The sequence below is a fragment of the Pan paniscus genome, chromosome X, assembly GCF_029289425.2.
Source record: "Pan paniscus chromosome X, NHGRI_mPanPan1-v2.0_pri, whole genome shotgun sequence".
In the NCBI taxonomy this organism is placed as follows: Eukaryota; Metazoa; Chordata; class Mammalia; order Primates; family Hominidae; genus Pan; species Pan paniscus.
In genome coordinates this window covers 90,854,753-90,880,645 of record NC_073272.2, presented here as the reverse complement: position 1 = coordinate 90,880,645, position 25,893 = coordinate 90,854,753, and the positions used below count along the sequence as shown (strand labels likewise).

The window sequence follows — 25,893 nt, the reverse complement described above, 5'->3', positions numbered from 1 at the left end:
TCTTGGAAAGGCTTTCCAGGATTTGAGTGTTGATATAAGTTGTTTCTACTTTAGAAGGCAACCCAGGCCCAGTAATGCTGTGTTTTTTGTAGACTTGCAGAGGTACCACCTTGATGGACTTGGACAAGATCTGGAGACTTCTCTTGATTGCCAGGCAGAGACTCTTGTCCTTTTCCCTTCCTTTCTCTGAAATATATACAGCCTCATTTTCTGTTCTGAGCCACCTAACCTGGGGGTGGAGTGACACAAGCACTCCTGTTTGTTCCACCACTATGACTGTGCTGGGTCAGACCTGAAGCCAGCACAGCACTGGGTCTCACCCAAGGCTTGCTGTAAATGCTCCCTGGCTACTGCCTATATTTTCTCAAGGCCCTGGGGCTCTACAATCATCAGATGGTAAAGCCAGTCATGCCTGTGTCAGTTGTTTCAGGGCAGCGAGGTTCCCCAGGGCTTGGGTGCATCCAGAAGTGCCATCTGGGACTCAGGGACTAGATTAAAAAACCTTAGAAGTCTACCTGGTATTCTATTGTATTTCAACTGAGATGGCACTCAAACCACAAGATGCAGTCCTACCCACTCTTTCTTTCTCTTACCAGAGGCAGAGGAGCCTTGCCTTGTTGCCACCACCACCTTGGGCCATGAGAAGTACTGCCAGACTAACACCAATGTTCCCTTAAGCCCCAAAGACTCTTAAGTTAGATTGTGGTAAGTGCCACCTGGCCTGGGACTCACCTTTCAGGTCAGTAGGCTCCCCTTTGGCCCAGTATAGGTCCAGAAATGTGCCCCAAGAGTCAAGTTCTGTAATTGGGAAACTTCAGAGCATACTTGGTATTCTACCTCCCTGTGGCAGTGTTGGTACCTGAAGCCAGCATGTTTCAGAGGCTCACCGAGGTCCTCAAAGTAGTACCCGGGTCTCACTAATAATTATTCATGCATCAAGGGCTCTTCAATTAGAAGGTGATGAATGCTGGCAAGACTGGGTTCTTTCTTTCAAGACAGCAGCTTCTTTTCTGATCCAGGATGTGTCTACAAATGTCCCCTGGGTGCTTGTACCTGGAATGGGGCCTCACAACTCTGATCAGTGCCCTTTCTTGCTGTGGCTGAGCTAGTATCCAAGATGCATGACAAAATCCTCCCTCTCCTCACCTCAAGTACATTGACATAAGTAATGTACAAAGGTTCCAGTCTCTCCACATCTTCTCTACATCTGTTATTTTCTCTTTTTTAAAAAAATAATAAGCCATCTTATTAGGTGTGAAGTGGCATAGAATTGTGGGTTTGATTTACATTTCTCTAATGGTTAATGATGTTGAGCATCTTTTCGTGTGCTTATTGGCTATTTGTATATTATCTTTAGAGAAATATCTATGTAAGTTCTTTGCACAGTTTTTTAATTCAGTTGTTATGTTTTCATTGAGTGGGTAATTTTTATATAGTCTGGATGTTAATACATTATCAGATATATGATTTGCAAATTTCATCATATTTTTAATGCACAGAAGTTTTTAATTTTGAAGAATTCCAACTTATCTATTCTTTTATTGTTGCCTTTGTTTCTGTGTTACGTCAAAAAATGTTGTCAAATCCAATATCATGAAGCTTTTACCCTATGATTATTTCAAATATTTTAGAATGTTGGCTTCTATGTTAGGACTTTGATTCTTTTTGAATTAATTTTTGTACTTAGCAAAAAATAATAATTTAACTTCACTTTTTTTGGATATGTAGGTTTCCCAATACTAATTATTGAAAAAATGGTATTTTCATGCTTGAATATTTTTGATAGACTTGTTGAAAACAATTTCAATATACACAGAAGTGTATTTCTAAGCTCTCAGTTTTATTCAATTGGTGTATATGTCTTTCTTTATGCCATTACTAAGCTGTTTCGTTTGGTGTATTTTTTTTTTTTTTTTTGGTTTTGAGACACAGTCTTGCTCTGTCACCCAGGCTGGAGTGCAATGATGTGATCTCTGCTCACTGCAACCTCCACCTCCCAGTTTCAAGCAATTCTACTGCCTCAGCCACCTGAGTAACTGGGATCACAGGTGCCCGCCATGACACCTAGCTAATTTTTGTATTTTTAGAAGAGACAGGGTTTCACAATGTTGATCAGGCTGGTCTTGAACTCCTGACCTCAGGTGATCCACCCACCTCGGCCTCCCAAAGTGTTGAGATTACAGGCATCAGCCATCACACCCAGCCTGTTTGGTGTAATTTCGTAGTATGTTTTGAAATTAGTAGTGGTGTCTCTCTGCACAAGGCATCTCTGAAAGAAAGGCAGCAGCTCCAATCAGGGGCTTATACACAAAACTCCCATTTCCCTGGGACAAAGCACCTGAGGGAAGGGGCAGCTGTGGGTGCAGATTCAGCAGACAAATGTTCCTGCCTGCCAGCTCTGAAGAGAGCAGCAGATCTCCCAGCACAGCGCTCGAGCTCTGCTAAGGGACAGACTGTCTCCTCAAGTGAGTCCCTGACCCCCGTGCCTCCTGACTGACAGAAGCCTCTGAGCAGAGGTCAACAGACACCTCATACAGCAGAGCTCTGGCTGGCATCTGGCAGGTACCCCTCTGGGACGAAGCTTCCCTTCCAGAAGAAGGAACTGGCAGCAATCTTTGCTGTTCTGCAGCCTCCATTGGTGATACCCAGGCAAACAGGATCTGGAGTGGATCTCCAGAAAACTCCAGCAGACCTGCAGCAGAGGGGCCTGACTGTTAGAGGGAAAAATAACAAACAGAAAGGAATTGCATCAACATCAACAAAAAGGACATCTACACAAAAAACCCATCTGAAGGTTACCAACAGCAAAGAACAAAGGTAGATAAATCCATGAAGATGAGGAATAACCAGTGGAAAAAGGCTGAAAATTCCAAAAACCAGAACACCTCTTCTCCTCCAAAGGATCACAACTCCTCACCAGCAAGGGAAAAAAGCTGGATGGAGAATGAGTTTGATGAATTTACAGAAGTAGGCTTCAGAAGGTAGGTAATAACAAACGCCTCCAAGCTAAAGGAGCATGTTCTAACCCAATGCAGGGAAGCTAAGAACCTTGAAAAAAAAAGGTTAGAGGAATTGGTAACCAGAAAAACCAGTTTAGAGAAGAAAACTGATGACCTGATGGAGCTGAAAAACACAGCACGAGAACTTCATGAAGCATACACAAGTATCAACAGCTGAATTGATCAAGTGGAAGAAAGGAATTCAGAGATTGAAGATCAGCTTAATGAAATAAAACATGAAGACAAGATTAGAGAGAAAAGAATGTAAAGGAATGAGCAAAGCCTCCAAGAAACACAGGACTATCTGAAAAGACCAAACCTACATTTGATTGGTGTACCTGAAAGTGACAGGGAGAATGGAACTAAGTTGGAAAACACATTTCAGGATATTATCCAGAAGAATTTCCCCAACCTAGCAAGACAGGCCAACAGTCAAATTCAGGAAATACAGAGAACACCACAAAGATACTCCTTGAGAAGAGCAGCCCTAAGACACATAATCATCAGATTCACCCAGGTTGAAATGAAGGAAAAAAAGTTAAGGGCAGCCAGAAAGTTCAGGTTACCACAAAAGGAAGTCCATCAGACTAACAGCGGATGTCTCTGAAGAAACCCTACAAGCCAGAAGAGAAGTGGGGGCCAATATTCAACATTTTTTAAAAATAAGAATTTTCAACCCACAATTTCATATCCAGCCAAATTAAGCTTCATAACTGAAAGAGAAATAAAATCCTCTACAGACAAGCAAATGCTGAGAGATTTTGTCACCACCTGGTCAGCCTTACAAGAGCTCCTGAAGGAAGCACTAAATACAGAAGGGAAAAACCGGTACCAACCACTGCAAAAACATACCATGTTTTAGAGACCATCGACATTCTGAAGAAACTGCATCAACTAACAGGCAAAATAGCAAGCTAGCATCATAATAGCAGGATCAAAGTCACACATAACAATACAAACATTAAATGTAAATGGGCTAAATTCCCCAATTAAAAGACACAGACTAGCAAGTAGGATAAAGAGTCAAGACCCATCCATGTGCTCTATTCAGAAGACCATCTCACGTGTAAAAAAAGACATAAGCTTAAAATAAAGGGATGGAGGAATATTTACCAAGCAAATGGAAAGAAAAAAAAGCAGGGGTTGCAATTCTAGTCTCTGATAAAGCAGACTTTAAACCAATAAAGATAAAAAAAGACAAAGAAGAGCATTACATAATGGCAAAGGGATCAATGAAGCAAGAAGAGCTAACTATCCTAAATATATATATATTATATATATATATTATATATAATATATATATACACACACCCAATACAGGAGCACCCACATTAATAAAGCAAGTTCTTAGAGACCTACAAAGAGACTTGGACTCCCACACAATAATAGTGGGAGACTTTAACATCCCACTGTCAATATTAGAAAGATCAACAAGACAGAAAATTCACAAGGATATTCAGGACTTGAACTCAGCTCTGGACCAAGTGGAACTAATAATAGACATCTACAGAACTCTCCACCCTAAATCAACAGAAGATACATTCTTCTCAGCACCACATTGCACTTATTCTAAAATTGACCATTTAATTGGAAGAAAAACACTCCTCAGCAAATGCCAAAGAATGGAAATCATAACAAACAGTCTCACGGGCTACAGTGCAATCAAATTAGAACTCAAGATTAAAAAACTCACTCAAAACCGCACAACTACATGGAAACTGAACAACCTGCTTCTGAATGACTACTGGGTAAATAACAAAAGGAAGGTGAACTAAATAAGTTTTTTGAACCCAGTGAGAACTAAAACACAACATACCAGAATCTCTGGGGCAAAGCTAAAGCAGTGTATAGATGGAAATTTATAGCATGAAATGCCCACAGGAGAAAGCGGGAAAGATCTAAAATCGACACTCTAACATCACAATTAAAAGAACTAGAGAAGCAAGGACAAACAAATTCAAAAGATAGCAGAAGACAAGAAATAACTAAGATCAGAGCAGAACTGAAGGAGATAGAGACACAAAGAACCCTTCAAGAAATCAATGAATCCAGGAGCTGGTTTTTTGAAAAGATTAACAAAATAGACTGCTAGCCAGAATAATAAAGAAGAAAAGAGAGAAGAATCAAATAGACACAATAAAATGTATAAAGGGGATATTACCACTGATCCCACAGAAATAAAAACTACCATCAGAGGCTACTATAAACACTTCTATGCAAATAAACTAGAATATCTAGAAGAAATGGCTAAATTTCTGGACACATACACTATCCCAAGTCTAAACCAGGAAGAAGTTGAATCCCTAAATAGACCAAAACAAGTTCTGAAATTGAGGCAGTAATTAATAGCCTACTAACCAAAAAAAAAAAAAGCCTAGGACCAGATGAATTCACAGCCAAATTCTACCAGAGGTACAAAGAGGAGCTAGTACCATTCCTTCTGAAATTATTTCAAACAATAGAAAAAGAGGGACTCCTCCCTAACTCATTTTATGAGGCCAGCATCATCCTGATACTAAAATCTGGCAGAGATACAACAAAAAAAGACAATTTCAGGCCAATATCCCTGATGAACGTAGATGCAAAGATCCTCAATAAAATACTGGCAAACCAAATCCAGCAGAACATCAAAAAGCTTATCCACCATGATCAAGTTGGCTTCATCCCTGGGATGCAAGTCTGGTTCAACGTATGCAAATAAATAGATGTAATCCATCACACAAACAGAAGCAATGACAAAAAACACTTGATTATCTCAATAGATGCAGAAAAGTCCTTCAATAAAATTCAAAACCCCTTCATGCCAAAAACTCTCAATAAACTAGGTATCGATGGAATATATCTCAAAATAATAAGAGCTATTTATGACAAACCCACAGAGAATATCATACTCAATGGGCCAAAGCTGGAAGCTTTCCCTTTGAAAACTAGCACAAGACAAGGATGCCCTCTCTCACCACTCCTATTCAACATAGTATTGGAAGTTCTGGCTAGGGCAATCAGGCAAGAGAAAGAAACAAAGCGTATTCAAATAGGAAGAGAGGAAGTCAAATTGTCTCTGTTTGCAGATAACATGATTATACATTTAGAAAACCCCATTGTCTCAGCCCAAAATCTCCATAAGCTGATAAGCAACTTCAGCAAAGTCTCAGGATACAAATCAATGTACAAAAATCACAAGCATTCCTATACACCAATAACAGACAAACAGAGAGCCAAATCATGAGTGAATTCCCATTCACAATTGCTACAGAGAGACTAAAATACTTAGGAATAAAACTTACAAGGGATGTGAAAACTTACAAAGGATGTGTCTTCAAGGAGAACTACAAACCACTGCTCAAGGAAATAAGGGAGGACACAAACAAATGAAAAAAAATTCCATGCTCATGGATAAGAAGAATCAGTATAAGTGAAAATGGCCATACTGCCCAAAGTAATTTATAGATTCAATGCTATCCCCATCAAGCAACAATTGACTTTCTTCACAAAATTAAAAAAAAAAAACTAAGTTTCATTTGGAACCAAAAGCCCATATAGCCAAGACAATCCTAAGCAAAAAGAACAAAACTGGAAGCATCATGCTACCTGACTTCAAACTGTACTACAAGGCTACAGTAACCAAAACAGCATGGTACTGGTGCCACAACAGATATATAGACCAATGGAACAGAACAGAGGCCTCAGAGATAATGCCACATATCTACAACCATCTGATCTTTGACAAATCTGACAAAAACAAGCAATGGGGAAATGATTCCCTATGTAATAAGTGGTGTTGGAAAACTGGCTAGCCATATGCAGAAAACTGAAACTGGACCCCTACCTTACACCTTATACAAAAATTCACTCAAGATGGATGAAAGACTTAAACGTAAGATCTAAAACCATAAAAACCCTAGAAGAAAACCTCGGTAATACCATTCAGGACATAGTCATGGGCAAAGACTTCAGGACTAAAACACCGAAATCAATGGCAACAAAAGCCAAAATTGACAAATGGAATCTAACTAAATTAAAGAGCTTCTGCACAGCAAAAGAAACTATCATCAGAGTGAACAGGCAACCTACAGAATGGGAGAACATTTTTGCAATCTATCCATCTGACAAAGGGCTAATATCCAGAAGCTACAAGGAACTTGAACAAATCTACAAGAAGAAAAAAAAAATCCAATCAAAAAGTGGGCAAAGGATATGAACAGACAGTTCTCAAAAGAAGACATTTATGCAGCCAACAAACATATGAAAAAAAACTCATCACCACTGGTCATTAGAGAAACACAAATCAAAACCACAATGTGATACCATCTCATGCCAGTTAGAATGGCGATCATTAAAAAGTCAGGAAACAACAGATGCTGAAGAGGATGTGGAGAAGTAGGAACGCTTTTACACTGTTAGTGGGAGTGTGAATTAGTTCAACCATTGTGGAAGACAGTGTGGCGATCCCTCAAGGATCTAGAACCAGAAATACCATTTGACCCAGCAATTTCATTACTGAGTATATACCCAAACGACTATAAATTCTTCTACTATAAAGACACATGCACACGTATGTTTATTGCAGCACTGTTTACAATAGCAAAGACTTGGAACCAACAGAAATGCCCATCAATAATAGACTGGATAAAGAAAATATGGCACATATATACCATGGAATACTATGCAGCTATAAAAAATGATGAGTTCATGTACTTTGCAGGGACATGGATGAAGCTGGAAACCATCATTCTCAGCAGACAAACACAGGAACAGAAAACCAAACACCGCATGTTCTCACTCATAAGTGGGAGTTGAACAATGAGAACACGTGGACACAGGGAGGGGAACATCAGACACCAGGGCCTCTCAGGGGGTGGGGGCCTAGGGGAGGGATGGCATTAGGAGAAATACTTAATATAGATGATGGGTTGATGGGCCCAGCAAACCATCAAGGAACATGTATACCTATGTAACTAACCTGGACGTACTGCACATGTGTCCCAGAAATTAAAGTATAATAATAATAAAAAAGAAATTAGGAGTTGTGAGACCCTTCAATTTAGTTTTTAATTTTTGAGGTGGTTTTGGTTACTCATGGTCACTCATGATTCCTTATAAACTTTATATAGACTTTCCTATTTCTGCAAAGAAAAAAAGTTTTTGGGATTTTGATAGAGACTGTACGGCATATGTAGATTACTTTAGAAGTATTGACATTTTTAACAATAATTAAATCTTCCAATTCATGAACATGCAATATCTTTCCCATGTTTGTATCTTCTTCAAGTCTTTCAGCAACATTTTGTAGTATTTATTTTACATGGGTTTTGCCACCTTGGTTAAGTTTAATTTTATGTATTTTATTCTGTTTTATACTATAGTAAATAAAATTGCTTTCTTCATTTCTCTTCCAAATTGTTTTTTGCTAATGTATAAAAATACAATTAAATTTTATGCATTGATGTTGAATCCTACAGCTTTGATTAATTTGCTTATTAGTTCTAGCAGGGTTTTTATGGCATCTTTAGGGTTTTTGACATACAAGATCGGGTAGGGTAAAAACAGAGATAATTTTGTGTCTTTCTTGTTAATTTGGATGTCCCTTAGTCTTTTTCTTTTATATTTGCTCTAGCTATTATTTCTAGTACTATGTTGAATAACAGTGGTGAAAGTGGTCATCCTTAACATTTTCCTAATGTTTAAAGAAAAGTTTATTTTTTATTTTTTCACCAATAAATATAGTGTTAGCTCTTCTTACAGTCTTTATTCTTGGGATGCCAGGCTGATTTAATATATGCAAATCAAAAAATGTGATTCACCACATAAACGGAATTTAAAACAAAAACCATATAATCATTGCAATAGACACAGATAATGCAATAGATAAAATCCAGCAACCTTTTATCATAAAATTTTTCAACAAACTAGGCATAGAAAGAACATACCTCAAAATAATAAAAACCATATATGACAAACCCACAGCCAACATTCTACTGAACAGGAAAAGTTTGAAAGCATTCGCCCTAAGAACTGGAACAAAACAAGGATGCCTCCTTTCCCACTTCTATTTAACATAGTACTGGAAGTCATAGACAGAGGAATCAGGCAAAAAAGAAGTAAAGGCCTTCCAAATCAAAACATGAAGTCAAATTTTCTCTGTTGGCAGATGATATGATTCTATAATTAGAAATCCCTAAAGACTACTCCAAAAGACTTCTAGATATTATAAATGAATTTAGTAAAGTCTCAGGTTACAAAATCAATGTGCACAAATCAGTAGCACGGATATACACCTACAGCAGTCAAGCTGGGAATTAAATCAAGAAGTTGATCTCTTTCACAATAGCTGCAAAAAAATATAATACCTAGGAATATACTTAACCAAGGAAGTAAAGGATCTCTACAAGGATAACTACAAAACACTGCTGAAAAAAAAAATCAGATATGACGCAATCCAAGAGAAATGCATCCTATGCTCATGGATTAGAAGAATAAATATTGCAAAAATAAACATACTGCCAAAAGCCACTCATAAATTCAATGCAATTTCCATCAAAATACCAACATCATTGTTTTACAAAATCAAAAAAGCAATCACAAAATTTATATCAAACCACAAAAGCCTGAAAAGCCAAAGCAATCTTAAGCAAAAAGATCAAATCTGGAGGAATAACGTTACCTGACTTAAAATTATGCTATGAGGCTATAGTAACCAAAACAGCATGGTACTGGCATAAAAGTACCATGGCATAGAGCAATGGAACACAATAGAGAACCCAGGAATAAAGCCAAATACTACAACCAACTGATCTTTGACAAAACATAGAAAACATAAATTGGGGAAAGGACACCCTATTTAATAAATGTGTTGAGAAAACTGAATAGCCACTTGTAGATGAATGAAATTGGATTCCCATCTCTCTCCACATACAAAAAACCAACTCAAGATGGATTAAAGACATAAATCTGAGACCTGAAAACAAACAAACAAGAAATCTAGAAGAAAGCCTAGGAAAAACTCTTATGACATTGGCCTAGGCAAATAATTTATAATTAAGACCCCAAAAGCAAATGCAACAAAAACAAAAATAAATAAATGGGAACTAATTAAAACTTTGGCACAGCAAAAGAAATAATCATTAGACAGGTAACTAACAGATTGGGTGAAAACATTTGTAAACTATGCATCTGACAAAGGACTAATATCCAGAATCTACAAGGAATTCAAATCAGTGAGAAAAAAACAAATAATCCCATTAAAAGAGGGACAAATGACATGAATTGATATTTCTTATAAGAAGATATACAAATGTCCAACAAACAGATGAAAAATGTTCAACATCACTAATCATCTTGGAAATGCTAATTAAAATCACAATGAGAATATCACCTTATCCCAGCCAGAATTGTCATCATTAAAAAGTCAAAAAACAATAGATGTTGGTATGGATGTGTTTGAAAGGGAATATGTATACACTGCTGGTGGGAATGTAAATTAGTAATGCCTCTATGGAAAATATTAATAATAAGATTTCTCAATGAATTAAAAATAAATTTACCAAGTGATTCAGCAATACCACTACTGGGTATCTACCCAAAGGAAAAGCAGTCATTATATAAAAAATACAGCTGCATGCATATGTTTATCACAGCACAATTCACAATTACAAAGCTAAGTGTCCATCAACCAATTAGTGGATAAAATCATAGAGTATTATATATGCATCATTGAATACTACTCAGTCATAAAAAAGAACAAATAATGTCTTTTGCAGCAACTTGGATAGAACTGGAGGCCATTCTAAATGAAATATTAATAACTCAGGAATGAAAAGCCAAATACTGCTTGTTCTCACTCATAAGTGGGAGCTAAGCTATGGATATGCAAAGGCATACAGAGTGGTATAATGTACACTGGAGACTCAGAAGTGGGTAGGGTGGGAGGGGAGTGAGGGATAAATAAAACTACTTATGGAGAACAATATACACTACTCATGTGATGGGTGCAGAAAAGTTTCAGACTTCATCACTATACAATTCATCTATGTAACCAAAAACTACTTGTACCCCTAAAGCCATTGAAATAAAAATAAATAAAAAATAATTTTAGCTGTGGGTTTTTCATATATAGCCTTTATTATATTGAGGTAATATTCTTCTGTTCATATTTTTTTGAATGTTTGTATCATGAAAGGTTGTTGAATTTCTCAAATGTCTTTTCTGTGTCTAATTGATATGATCATGTTTTTTTTCTTCATTATGTTAATGTGGCATATTACATTAACTTATTTAAATATTGTACTGTTGTAACATTCCAGGAAATAATTCTACTTGTTTATGGTGTATAATCCTTTTAATATGCTGTTGAATTAATTCGATGATATTTTGCTGAGGATTTTTACATCAATATTCATAAGAAATATGGCCTGTAGGCCGGGCACGGTGGCTCACGCCTGTAATCCCAGCACTTTGGGAGGCTGAGGCGGGCAGATCACGAGGTCAGGAGTTCGAGACCAGCCTGACCAACATGGTGAAACTCCGCCTCTACTAAATACAAAAATAAGCTGGGCGTGGTGGCGTGCGCCTCTAATCCCAGCTACTCAGGAAGCTGAGGCAGGAGAATTGCTTGAACCCGGGAGGCAGAGGTTGCAGTGAGCTGAAATCGTGCCATTGCACTCCAGCCCAGCCTGGGCGACAGAGTGAGACTCCATCTCAAGAAAAAAAAAAAAAAAAAAAAAAAAAAAGGGAAATATGGCCTGTAGTATTTTTAAAATGATTGTCTAACTTTTGTATCATGGCAATGCTGGCTTCATACAAGAGCTTAGGAAGTGTTCCATCATCTTCAAGTTTTAGAAAATTTTGGAAAGGACTGATGTTAATTCTTTTTTATATGTTTCATAGAATTCATCAGTAAAACCATCCAGTCTTGGACTTTTCTTCACTGGACTGTGATTACTGATTCGTCTTCATTATCCATTACAGACATCCAAATTTTCTTTTTTTATGATTCAATATTGGTAGTGTTTGTATTTCTAGGAATTTGTCTGCTTTATGTAGGCCTTCCATTTCACCAGTGTAAAACTCTATAGGATATTCTCTTACCATTCTTTTTATTTCTATAAAATTCCTAGCATGTTGAATGATCTTTTTAAAGTGTTGTTTAATTCAATTTGCTTGTATTTTGCTGAGGATTTTTGCATCAATATTCAGTGATATTGGCCTATAGTTTCCTTTCTTTAATGTGTCTTTGTCTGGTTTTACAATCAGTATGATACTAGCCTTCTAGAATAAATTTGGAATAATTTTGGTATAGTTTGTGTAGAATTAGTATTAGTTCTTTTTTAAAAGTTTGGTAGAATTTAGCAGTGAAGCCATTGGGTCCTAGGCTTTTCTCTACTGGGAGATTTTTTTATTATGGCTTCAATCTCCTTGTTATTTGTCTGATCAGGTTTTGGATCTCTTTATGGTTCAATCTTGGTAGGTTTTATGTGTCTAGGAATGTATACTTTTTTCTGAGTTTTCCAATTTATTGGCAAATAATTGCTCATGGTAGCAACTAATGATCCTTTGAAGTTCTGTGCTATTGGTTGTAATATCTCCCTTTTCAACTCTGATTTTATTTATTTTGGTCTTCTCTTTTTTTTATTAGATAGTATGGCTAAAGATTTGTCAATTTTGTTTAACTTTTCAAAGAACTTTCTTTCATTGATCTTTTTTAACGTTTTTCTTTATTTCAGTTCCATTTATGTATGCTCTGATCTTTGTGTTTTTTCTACTATTATTTTTGGGTTTGGTTTGCTGTTGCTTTTCTACTTCTTTAAGCGGTGTCATTAGATTGTTTATTTGAAGTTTTTCCTATTTTTGATATAGGAACTTACAGCTATAAACTTTCCTGTTAGTACTGCTTTTGCTGTGTCCCATAGATTTGGGTATGTCGCTCTTCTGTTAACATTTGTTTCAAGAAATTTTTCAGTTTCCTTTGTAATTTCTTTATTGATCCTGCTGTCACTCAGGAGCATATTGTTTAATTTACATGTGTTTGTAAAGTTTCCAAAATTATTCTTGTTATTGATTTCTAATTTTATTCTGTGGTGGTCAGAGAAGATACTTGAAATTAGTACAATTTTCTGATGTTCTGAAGCTTTTTTAGTAAGCTAACATATGAACTATCTTTGTGCTGAGGAAAATAATTTGTATTCTGCAGCCACTGGAATGAAATGTTCTGTAGGTATATTTGCTCTATAGTGCAGATTAATTCTAATGTCTCTTTGTTGATTTTCTAGTGGGGAGATCTGTCCAATACTGAAAGTGGGTTGCTGAAGTCTCAGGTATTATTGTATTGGAGTCTGTCTCTCTCTTTAACTCTTACAATATTTGCTTTATATAGCTGAATGTTCCAGTGTTGGATGCATATAATTGTTATAATCTCCTGCTGAATTGACCCCTTTATTGTTATATAGTCATCTTTTTTCTTAGAGTTTTTTTTTCCTGAAATATATTTCGTCTGATAAAAGTATAGCTACTTATGGTCTTTTTTGTTTTCACTTGGCATGGAATATCTATTTCATCCCTTTATTATAAGTGTATGTGTGTCTTTATAGGTACAGTGCATTTCTTCTACGCAACAAATGTCTGGGTCTTGTTTTTTTGTTGTTTGTTTGTTTTCATTCCACCACTCTATGTCATTTGCTAGAGAGATTAGGCCATTTACACTTAACATTTTCACTAATTAAGTAAGGACTTATTTCAGCCATTTTGTTATTTGTTTTCTTGTGGTTTTCTGTTCTTCTATTTTGTTCTCCTTCTGTTTTGTTTTCCTTTACATAAAGTTGATTTTCTCTGGTGATATGATTTTATGTCTTGCTTATTGTTTTTGTGTATCCACTATACATTTTTTACTTGAAATTACCATGAGGCTTGCAAATACTATCTTATAACCCATTATTTTAAGCTGATAAAAACTTAACACTGTTTGCATAAACAAACAATGGAAAAGAAAACTAATACAAACTATCCATTTTAATTTTGTCCGTCTGCTTTTTAACATTTTGTTGTTTCTATCTTATTGTACTACCTACAGGTTGAAAAGTTCCTGTAGTTATTTTTGAATGGTTCACCTTTTAGGTTTTCTACTTAAGATAAGCATAGCTTACACAACACAGTTACAGAATTACAATATTCTGTGTTTATCTGTGTACTTACAATTACCGGTAAGTTTTGTTCCTTCTGATGATTTCTTGTTGCTAATTAACATCCACTTTTTTTTCCTGATGAAAGTGCTCCCTTAAGCATTTCTTGCAGGAAAAGCGTCGTGCTGATGAAACACCAGACTTTGGCTTTTCTTTGTCTTGGAAACTCTTTATTTTTCCTTCATGATTGAAGGATATTTTCACCAGATATGTGATTCTAGCATAAACATTTCTTTCCTTCAGCACCTTAAAGATGTCATGCCACTCTCTCCTGGCCTGTAAGGTTTTCACTGAGAAGTCTGCTGCCAGACATATTGCAGATCCATTGTATGTTATTTGTTTCTTTTCTTCTGCCTCTTTTAGGCTCCTGTCTTTAACCATGGACTTTGGGAGTTTGACTTTTAACTCCCTGGAGGCAGTTTTTGTTGCTTTTAATCTGCTTGGTGTTCTAAAACCTTCTTGTACTTGGATATTGATACCTTTCCCTAGGTCCAGGATATTCTATGATATTATCCCTTTGAATGAACTTTTTACCCCATCTCTTTCTCTACCTCCTCTTTAAGGCCAATAACTCTTAGATTCGCCCTTTTGTGACCATTTTCTAGATCCCATAGGCTTGCTTCATTGTTTTTTATTTTTTCTTTTGTCTTCTCTGACTGTGTGTTTTCCAATAGCCTGTCTTTAAGGTTACTAATTCTTCTGCTTGATCTATTTTGTTCTTAAAGGACTATGATGTATTGTTCAGTATGCCAAATGCATTTTTTTCAGCTCCAGAATTTCTGCTTGATTAAAAAAATTTCAATCTATTAAGTTTATCTGTTAGAATTTTGAATTCTTTCTCTGTGTTATCTTGAATTTTTCTGAGTTTTCTCAAAACATCCATTTTGTATTCTCTGCCTGAAAGGTCACATATTTCTCTTTCTCCAGGATTGGTTTCTAGTGCCTTATTTATTTTGTTTGCTGAGGTCATCTTTTCCCGGATGGTCTTGATGCTTGTGGATGTTCATCTGTGTCTGGTCATCGAAGAATTGTGTATTTACTGTTGTCTTCATAGTCTGGGTTTTTTGTACCTGTCCTTCTTGGGAAGGTTTTCCAGGTAGTTGAAAGGACATGGATGGTATGATCTAAGCTGTATCTGCATTAGGAGGCATAACAAGCTTAGTAATATTGTGGTTTTTGCAGACTAGAGGCACTGCCTTTATAGTCTTGGACAAGATCTGGGAGAATTCTCTAGATTACCAGCCAGAGATTCTTGTTCTCTTCCCTTACTTTCTCCCAAACAAATGGAGTCTTTCTGCTCTGAGTCATCTGGAGCTGTGGGTGGCATAGCACAAGCACCTCTGTTGCCACCACCACTGGGACAGTGCTGGGGCAGGCCTGAAGCCAGCACAACACCTGGTCTCACCCAAGGCCCAGGCCTTGGGTAGGACCAGGGGCACTATCTGGGAGCCAGGGCCATGAGTTTAACATTTTATAAGTTTGCCTGATGTTCTACTTTATTGTGGGTGGCCTGGCACTCAAATAATGAGACAGTTTTTTGGACTCTTCCTTCCCCTTTCTACAAGCAGCAGAACATCACCCTTTGGCCACAGCTACCACAGGCCCACAGGAAATACTGCCAAGCTATTGCTGATAGTCCCTTAAGGCCCAAGGGGTATTCAGTCAGTTTGCTGTAAATGTTGCCTGGTCTAGGACACATCCTTCAAGGCAATGAGATTCCCTCTGGCTCAGGACAGGTCCAGAAATGCCATCCAAGAGGAAAGGTCCAGAATAAGGAACCCCAAGAGCCTGCTTGGTGATCTACTCACCTGTGGCTGAACAACCAGCTCAATTTTGGATTGAAGATATCAATAGTTCACTTTATCTTCCTAACAGAGAAAAAGGGGAATCTTCCCTTGTGAGATAAAAACACAAAAATATCATATGAAGCTTCTTTTTCTTGGTACACGTTATAATCAGCGTACAACAAAAAATTCTGGAAATACAAAGAGGCAGAAAAATATGGCAAATAAGCAAGAGAAAAGGAAACAATAGATGCAGATGCACACATGATCCAGATAATGAGTTAGCAGAAAAACAGTTTAAAATAACTATAATTGATATGCACATTCAAAAGATGATTTACAAGGTAAGTGAAAAAGAGAATTTCAGCAAAATTTTGAATCTCAAGAGAAGAACCAAGTGAACATCCTGGAAATAAAACACATAATATTTGAAATTAGAAACTCAGTTATAAGTTTAATAATAGATTAGATAGCAGAACACAGGATTAATGAACTTGAACACACGTAAATAGAAAGTACTCAAACAGCACAGAGAGAACAGGTAATAGGGTGGAGGAGGAAACAGAACAAAGCCTATTAGCCAAGTGGAACATGCAATAACATATATACATATATATACATAAAATATATATGCTTATATGCGTATGTGTGTATATGTATGTATGTGTGTGTATATATACACAAACACACACACACATGTATTTGAAATCCTAGAAAGGAAAGAAAAATCATCCAGAATAGTCAAACAGACAGTGACCAACAACTTACCCAAACCAATGAAAGGTATCCCACAGATTCAAAAATTTAGTAAACGCCGAGAAAGATAAACACACACACAAATATCTGGTCAAATCGTAATAAAATTGCTTTGAGAACAAAAGATGGAAAACTTAAAAGCATTCAGAGTAGGCATTAAATAAGTGGAAATTACTATAGAAACGACGAGTCCACAGGATGACTGCTAAGTAGAGATGGCAGAAGGCAGAAAAGAAAAATTGACGTATTTAGAATGTCGAAAGAAAATAACCGGCAACTTAGATCCCATATGACCTCATTTTGCATTCATTAGTTTTTAAAGGCCCTGTATACAAATACAATCACATTCTGAGGTAGTAGAGGTTAGGGCTTCAACATGAACTTTGGAGGACACAATTAAAACCATAATAACTTCTTGGATTTTGTAAGCATTTGCTTCAAAATTGTTAACTGTGGATGACATCACAACGTTCCAAAAGGGTAATAACTTGAGGGAAGTCTACTTCTATCACCTAAAGATGATCTACTATAAAATGAAATTTTACTTTATATTACAGCTCATATTACAGGTTTCCAATTGAAGGTATATTGTTAGCATTAGGTTTTCATGCTAAGAATTTTCAAAAATCAATTTTTGAGACCCTCCCCCGAGCTACAGGCTAACATATGTGTATGTGCATGTATAGTTTTTGCCTCTGTTCAAATTGATATTTTTCTCTCAGCTACGTTCATTCAGAGTGTGTATCATCAATATTTATTTTGTAATCACCAAGCATACACTTTTGTGCCACCTTACTATCGTGCCCTTCAGATCTTGGTTTCTACATTTCTTTTTTAAAGAATCCTTTCTTGGCCCCGCATGGCGGCTCATGCCTGTAATCCCAGCACTTTGGGAGGCTGAGGCGGGTGAATCACCTGAGGTCCGGAGTTCGAGACCAGCCTGGCTAACATGGTGAAACCCCCTTTCTACTAAAAATACAAAAAAGTAGCCAGGCATGGTGGTGCACGCCTATAATCCCAGCTACTCGGGAGGCTGAGGCAGGAGAATCGCTTGAACCTGGGAGGTGGAGGTTGCAGTGAGCCGAGATCGCGCCATTGCACTCTAGCTTGGGCAACAAGAGCAAAACTCCATCTCAAAAAAAAAAAAAAGAATCTTTTCTTGACTCCCATCCTATACAACCCTGACTCATGACTAAAATAATATAGTGCCCTATATTCCATCTCTCAGCACTTATGGTAATTAATTGTGGATGCATTTATTCATTTACTATGTATCTCTTTCCTAGGTGATAAACTTCATGAAGACAGAGATACTGTTTTATTATCCATCATATACTCAATACCTGGCACATAGTAGAACTCAGTAAATATTTTTAAATAAATTATGTAAGATGGAAAGAAGTTAATACTATACTTTGAGTAGATACAGGGCTCTGTAGAGAAAATAAATTACTAATTGACAGCATGACTGGATCCTGTTATCTATAGCTGGTAGCTGCGAGTAGAAAACCACTGTGACAAAATCAATTTACTGGTCCAGTGTGCCCCAAACTTACTTGGTTATAATAATTATAAGGGATTTCTAATTGATACACTCTTTACCTATTCCCTCCCTTGAATATTTGGATATAGTTGTTAACAGTACGACTAGGGAATTTGTATTTTACCCAAAGTAAAGTTTATTTCATTGGGCTATTTTAAGCCTACGTGATACAAAATTTAAATTCAGAAGCAACTTTGAAGGAAAGATTTTTAAAAATAAAAACTTGTTAAATTAGTTATAGGAATATGAAATATTTTATTTTCTTTATTTAAAAGATCCACAAAATGTTGTACATGATAAATACCTGCGCTTTTATCTGTCAATTAAAAATAATCTGTTTGAAATAATTTAAGAATATTTTATATATATATAATTTTCATTACCAGACTGAGGGGATGGGTATTTTTTTGAGCAATATCACAGAGATAGCATGCCATCTTCATCACATCATAGCCAGGAGCTTATGAAATACTGTGACTTGGTGATGAATAATCTTGATCACTTGGGCAAAGTGGTACTTACCAGGTTCACTCTCCAATTGCTATTGATCTCCTTGTATTTTCTGTTCTTTGGAAGCATGTCATTATATCAAGCTCACACTTAAAGGAGGGAAGGGGTTTAAACTTCATCTCCTGGGAGAAGGAGTATCTACAGATATTATTTGGAATTTTTCGGTTGGGGAAATTTACTTTTTCTCCTCCATTTATTTCCAATATTTAGCATGAAAGACAGAAATATTTTTAGTTGTCTCATCATTTACTTCTAAAAATAATCTGTGCTTCAACTTTATTTTCAGTACATGTTTATTAACTCAGTCCTCTTTCCTCTAAATTATACATACTCCAAATTTTACATTTACTTCCTATGAGTTACATTTGTGAAATGCTTGCATTTTTTTTAATCAAAGTAAATAAAAATACAAATTTTCTGGTACTGAAAATTATATATGTTCTATGGAAATTTTTATTTCAGTGAGAATAAAGTTAAATGCATTATCCTAACAAAAAGAAATAAACTAGGAAATTAGAAAACTGTGTTTTTGAAAGTTATGCCTGGAATTTTGGCACTTATTTTGTTTTATTAAGTCCAACTGGCTATAGTGTCAACAAGTTATTTAAAATGCTAATATTAGATAAAAAGTTTGTTTAGGTTGTTAAGTCTATCCACACAATTAATTTATTCATTCATTAATAATAAATTATAGTCTTCTGTTATAATATTTTTGGTAGACAATTTGTACCTACCACATGTCTGAAACTATTATATGTGTTCATTTATTCTCAATTGAATAATGACCAAGTATGTAACCAAAAATATTCCCAGATAATCAAAAGTAAAACATACAAAGATGAAAATTATAATAATTTTAAAAATCTTTTCAAAAAAATTAATTTATGTTTTAATGACCACTACGATACATTTCCTTTGTAAGAAAATCTACATGTTCCACAAACTTCTCTTGTTCCACATCCTAGCTGCTTAAAGAATATTTCTTTTAGAGCAACAACTCTTCTTTTAGAAATATGCGTGTATATATGCATTAAAGCATTATGTTTCACATGATAAATATGTACAATTCTATATTTAAATTAAAAATAAATTTGAAATAAATGCATATGATAGCTGTGTTGTGAGCTCTAAGAGAAAGTACAAGTGAGAAACCTGGTGAATACAAGTGAGCAAGTAGAGTTTCTCTTGCTGTTCTTTGTAATCTTGAAAAATACCTGGCACCTTCATATTACCAAAGGCAGGTCCTGGATTCCTCAGGAATGCCAAGTAAAGTTGACACCCATGAATGCTTGATAATCACTCCAATAACTCACAACTCAAGCCTTATCTGATAAACCACCAGAATGCAACACTCTGTGGTAAAGATTGGCAAACTACACCCCACAGGCCAAATCCCATCTCTCCCGTTTTGTAAAAAAAAAAAAAAAAAAAAAAAATTATTTTGGAATACACCTGCACTCATTTATTTGCTATTGTGTATGACTGCTTTTCCATGATTATGGCAGAGGTAAAAAAGTTGTGACAGACCGATAACCAATGATTCACAAAGCCTAAAATATTTGCTATCTGACCCTTCATAGTGAAAGTTTGCTGATAACTGCTCTTTATAGTTAACTGACACCAAAATAAAACCGGAACCGCTATACATATCATAGATTTGGATAAAATTATATACCTCAATCAATTAAATATTAAGAATGAAAGGGTAGTGGGGGTGGGAGGAGGTGGGGCTGGTTAAAAGGTACAAAAATAGTTTTAATAAATAAGACCTAGTATTTGATAGCACAATAGGGAAACTATAGTCAATAATTATTTCATTGCACATTTTAAAATAAAGAGTAAAATTGGATTGTTTTTAACACAATAATGCTTGAGGGAATGGATATCTCATATTACATGATGTGATTATTATGCCTTGCATATGCACATTTAAACATCTAATGTACCCCATAAATATATGCAGCTACTATGTATCCACAATAAATAAAATTAAAAATAAAAAAGAAAGGTATTCACATATTTATTATGCATGTACTTCAGTATAAATGCATAATAAAAAGAGATTAGAAATGTTATTTTTTTCTATTGAAATGATGTGAGATTCAAATGCAATAATGTATGGCAAAACTAATTGAAAACTGTATCTTTCTGTTTGTCTGTTACAAAATCATTTATCCCAAAATTTAGGCTGTCAAATATCATAAATTCAAAAACTTTCTGATAAAATGTTTTTAATTATCGGCGTTGGCAATCTAAAACTAAAGAAAATTACTGAGAAATGATGTCCAAGTGTCTACTTTTGATGGTATCTATGTAATAGAAAATAAACCATCCCAGAAAAAAAATTTAAAATGATGATGATAAATAGAACATTAATGTTATTAACTGTGTTGTGTTTTGGAGATTTCCCTAAATCTGGGTTTAAGAGCTCTGTAGGCTTAAAGGCTTAAAAATCAATTTAAAATTATCATTTGGTAGATTTACAACCATTCACAATACAATTGAATACGTAGAGGTGATGAGAGGCAACAGGCTATTTTCTAAACTATTGATTTTCTTTATCTTGTAATGACTTCTATTTTGATTCACTGATTTGTGGTATAAATTGTTTCATATTACTAGACCTATGTCTCTCTTCAGGCCTTGGAGGAACTGAATGTCTGTGCTTTTTCTACTGCATTATTGCTCTTAACAAAATACTCAGGAATGAAATAGTAATCAGGAAGCTGAAAAAACTTTAAAGCCTCATCAAAGTCCATATACTGCTACCCTTTCACATTGGAAGTTTTGCACTTCTGCTGTTAAAGGTTTATATTCAAAGGTGCATTACTAGATTTTCTAAACCAAAGTCTATCATAACTTTGGTGCAGTAGGTTAACGCTATGGACTAAGTTGGACTGAAAGTATTTTATAATTTTTATGGAATCATCAGCCACTGATTTTAAAGATAATCTAGATTTTTTAGTATGAGACATATATAATTACGAAATTATGCAATTAATGTGTACTATTGATAGCGACAGGAGGCAGCCAAATGCCTCGGCAGATAGGGGAAGGTCCCTAGTAAAACCCCACCTCCAAGCTGAAGACAGTTTAAAGTCTGAAAGTTAAGCTACAAGTTAAATTCTCAGACCAGATTGAGAACTCGTCTTCCTGTTTGGCACGCTTTCCTCTGATTGATCCCCACACTTCACATATTTTACATAAACCTACCCTTTCCTAATTGGTTTTCTATACTGTTGTGCCCACCTTTGAGTGGTATCTTTGCTTTAACCTTTTTTGCAAACCAATCAGCGCACACTCTCCATTCTGAGTTGATAAAAGGCCCCACATCCAGCCACATGGGGGAACTTTTCCACCTTCGGGTAGGGAAACCACCCACCTCCACTGTGTCCCCTCTCCACTGAGAGTTTTCCTTTCACTTAATAAATTCTATTCTACTCACTCTCTGGTGTTTGCATGCCTAACTCTTCCTGGTCATAAGACAAGAACCTGGACCTAGCTGAGCTAAAGAGCAGAAAGACTGTATCATTTTGGAGGTCCCACTGAGATTGAAATAGGATGAGTAAATGTGAACCTACGCTCTTCACTTTCATTTCCAAGCCTTCTCATTCTCAGGACTTTTCTGAAGAGAGATGAAACATTAAACCTCTGGAGAGCCAATTAAGAATGGATGGTGCAGTTACAGAGGACAGGATGCTGGAGAGGACCCTGACAACCTCCTATCCCTGTCAATCTCGGGTTGGGAGTGTCGGCCTCATTCCAATCCAGTCTTCTCTATGGCATTTTCCTTCTTTCTTTCTTTCAAGGCTGTCATGACTCCTGTCTCTTCTTTTATAATGTTAAGGGTGTTGCTGGAAACTGTAGAGATATTACTAGGTAGAATGAGCATTTGGCTCAGCCATCACATATGCAAGTCAGAACAATGTGATTTCTGTCTGTTCTTAGAAGCATATCCCCCACCTCCATCCCAAAGGCTGCAGGCACACAGGGCAGATGGATGAGCACATGGCAGCTCCCCACTCATCCTCCCCATCCTGGCTGGGGCATGTGGCTTTGTTCACTGCATGTACATGCTGCGTCCAACGGTCATGGGTTTGGGAGTGAGCCGTGGCCGCCAACTGAGCCCCAGGTCTGTCTCAGGGATAAGGGTCCCCAAGCAGCTGGCCAGCTAGTGTTTCCTGCCTGCTGCCCCCTTCCACCACATGCCACCATTTGCTGATTCTCTTCCCCTCCATGAACAACTTCTAGCTTCCTTTCTTAAATCTTCCTTTCTCTGAGCTACCTTTAAAGATTATAGATTTTGTAAAGGCTGCTTACCACCTCTTTGAAAATACCTCGTATACTCATGGTTAAGTCATAACCTTAGTGGAGGCTACTTTTCTTAAAGTACAAAAGCTAGAAATATTGGCCACTTCCCATGGCTAAAGTCAGGTAACAAGGGATTTAAAATGATTTTCTTAAAGAGTGCTATGGTTAAAAGCTTAATTAAAAGAGGATATCCAAGATATAGGTGTATTTAAAAGACCTTTATGTTTTTCTCTTGGTGAATCTTGTTTTTCTGGAAAAAGATTTTTTCTCAGTCGACTGAATTATTTTTATCCGTTTTGTCTTGCCACTCTTAATGCAGACATGAGAGGCCCTAAGATAACTTCTGAGAACATGGGACTCCTTGAGAAAAATGGAGAATGTGACACAGACCCCATTTTGGGAAAAAACCCTGTTTTTCTCATGGAACCCAAAGAATTAAAAGTGTATATCCCTCGCAAATCTATTTATGTCTCCCAGCTATGCCTGTTTATTAGGCCCTAGGAACTAAATTCTTTCCTAGTCCTGTTTCTTGAAGGACTCTACCCTGAGGTCAGTAATCCAATTAGGAGACTGGCAAATGAAAAGTCTTACAACTACTAAATCTTCTTCTGTCTGTCTGTGTAATCATATATGTGTTATTTGTGTGGTGGTTATAGAAAAAAGGTCTAATTAATTGGCTTAAAGAAAATAAGTGCTTAGATCAAATATTTTCTTAAGAAAAAGTAAAAGCTGTAATGCTTTTTAGTTCATGTGAATTTAATCTTTGAGAAATAAGAAGTTTTAAAGATAATTGGTAAAATACAAATGTCTTCAAAATGTAAATATGTGGTCTGATGGTTTGTAAAAATTAAGGTTGCAAAATAAATTCTGTGTGTGAACATACTAACTTCAAAAAGGTATTATATAATTTTCCATAAATTGAGCATTGAAATAAAAGCACAGCAAGGTTTTCTTTCTTTTTTTTTTTTTTTTTTTTTTTTTGAGATGGAGTCTCGCTCTGTCACCCAAGCTGGAGTGCAGTGGCGCGATATCGGCTCACTGCAAGCTCCACCTCCCAGGTTCACGCCATTCTCCTACCTCAGCCTCCTGAGTAGCTGGGACTACAGGTGCCCGCCAATGCGCCTGGCTAATTTTTTGTATTTTTAGTAGAGACGGGGATTCACTGTGTTAGCCAGGATGGTCTCGATCTCCTGACCTCATGATCCACCCGCCTTGGCCTCCCAAAGTGCTGGGATTACAGGCGTGAGCCACCGCGCCCAGCCACAGCAAGGTTTTCTTAAGGCACTGATCTGCTCTCTAACAAAAATTTGAAAAGGGTTATACGAGATTTACAAGAATCTCACCTCATGGTCAAGGTGGTTAAGATTGGCCAAAATTATCTATAAGGTTTCATTAAAAATTGGGGTTGACATTAATAGTAGACTAACGCAAGGGTGAAATATGGCTTTCTCTCTCTTGAACAGGATTTTTATGTAATATTAAAGAAAGATTGTTTAGAAAGCTAAGTCTTCCCTCTTAATGAGTAATGGTTTTTGCCCTTTTAAAAATTTTTGAGTCATCATTTTGGCTAACTAAATGACTTATGGTAACCTGGAATTATATTTCATAGTATGAAGTGTTTTAACCTTTAAACTGTTTGATAGGCTTCCCAAAATCAAATGTCAGCTTCAAAAATTGCCTTTTCTGATCCTTAACTTTTAGATGCTACGGAGGAAACCTGGAACATTCAAATGAGTGGTAAACAGGATTATTTTACATGTTTAGTTATGGGAGATTGCCAAAATAATGTTTAATCTTCTTCAGGTTATGCTTTAGTGAATAACGGTAATATATGTTCCAAAATTGTATGTGATTTTTTAAAATTTTAATGTCTGTGTATATGCTGTCAACCATAATTAAGGTTATTACGTTGTTATTGTAAACCACATAAATAACCAAATTTCTTTGTCAATAATGTTTTTGACTGTAACTACCCTGAAGACATTTTGTCATTCACCGACAATTGTTGTCTTGCTTTTATTCTTTTCAAAGGATGGTTTATAATCAGCTATAGGACTTTGACAGCTGCTCTCATATGCAGATTACTGATAACTTTGGAGACTGTGACATTGGAATAAAGGAAAACCTACAGGACTCATGAAGAGCTGAAATGTTCACGAATATCAAGAAGAACAAGAGTTAAACATATGTATTTATAAAACTTTGAAACATATTTTATCTTCTCTCAACTCCTGTGACTCCATACCCAATATTTACAATATTAAAACTTATAAATTTCCGGCATTTCAACCACTGTTGTCTAATACTGTATGGAAATGTATAACTCTTAAAAATGTTCAAGTTGATCTGAGCTAAAGCAAGAAAAAAATGAGCACAAAGTAAAGGAAGCAATTCTAATAATTAAAACAACAAACAACAAAGAATCTGATAGAGAAAACATTTCCTAAAGCACAGAGTTAAACAAAACTAGAAATGTGTAAATGTATGACATCAAGTACTGTATGAAAAGTGCATTTTTTAGTTTAGAAAATGTAGTGATGATCTTTATTATGCACTTATGTAAATGTAGGGTACATACCCAAATACTAAGACTATGTAGTAGGTGCTGTAATAAATTTATTCAGAAATTTTTTCAAAAATTTCTTTTTTTACAGTAAGAGCCTTCAACAATATTGAACCTTCAATAAGAATAATTTATCTCAACAATACATTAGTTCATTTCACATGTATTACACATCTAACATGTTATCAGACACAATAAATACAAAAATTAATAACATTAGTTTTCTCAAATGATATACAGCCAATCAGTTTCTTGA

The 25,893-nt window shown here is 36.0% G+C and overlaps 1 long non-coding RNA gene across 1 annotated transcript in view; it reads left to right on the top strand.

Annotated features, from left to right (window-relative positions):
• LOC134729825 (uncharacterized) overlaps positions 1–25,659 on the top strand; it is a 158,248-nt gene extending 132,589 nt beyond the window's left edge. Inside the window, exon 5 of the long non-coding RNA XR_010111300.1 lies at positions 25,106–25,659. This is a non-coding gene — a long non-coding RNA (uncharacterized LOC134729825). The remainder of the gene's footprint in view (positions 1–25,105) is intronic.
• Positions 25,660–25,893: the final 234 nt, after the last annotated feature.